Source organism: Triticum dicoccoides, chromosome 3B (assembly GCF_002162155.2).
Source record: "Triticum dicoccoides isolate Atlit2015 ecotype Zavitan chromosome 3B, WEW_v2.0, whole genome shotgun sequence".
Classification (NCBI taxonomy): Eukaryota; Viridiplantae; Streptophyta; class Magnoliopsida; order Poales; family Poaceae; genus Triticum; species Triticum dicoccoides.
In genome coordinates this window covers 22,318,203-22,318,890 of record NC_041385.1, presented here as the reverse complement: position 1 = coordinate 22,318,890, position 688 = coordinate 22,318,203, and positions in this window count along the sequence as shown.

The window sequence follows — 688 nt, the reverse complement described above, 5'->3', positions numbered from 1 at the left end:
TATATATAGCAGTAGCGCGTCTCTTCGTAAAAGCGCTACTACTAAACTCTCACCACTAAGCCGATAGGCTACACATAGAAGTAGCGATCTTTCAAAAACCGCGCTACCGCTAATATTGTTGTAGCAACGCGTTTAGTTGTAAGGCGCTACTGCTAACAAAAAAATGAAAAACAAATAGAAAAGTAAATGAAAATGAAAGAAATAGAAAAAAGAGAAAGGAAAAAAAATGTAAAGAAAAATAAATGAAAAGAGGGGGAAAGGAGGAAGGCATAGCAGTAGCGTGTTTACTGAAACGCGCTATAGCTAACTTAGCTATAGCGCGTTTTCAGTAACGCGCTACCGTTATGTTTCACTTAACCAGCGGTTTCCCTCCTCCCGGCCATCACTTCTCCCCCAAATCCCTCGCCCACTTTGCCGCCGTCTTCCCAATTCACCGTCGCCCACTTCGCCGTCGTCCCCTGCCGGCGTCGACGCCTGCAACCTCACCTTCTCCCCCGAGGCTGCGCTCATCCTCACCACCGCCGCCCGAGGCCGCCCTCAGCCTCACCGTCGCTGCCTCTTGGGCTGTCCTCGACCTCACCGCCGCTGCCCTCGACCTCACCGCCGTCCGAGCCCGCCCAGGACCGCCGCTGCCCGAGCCCGAGCCCGCCCTGCCCGCCCCTGCCTCCGTCGCCGAGCACCTCCCCGC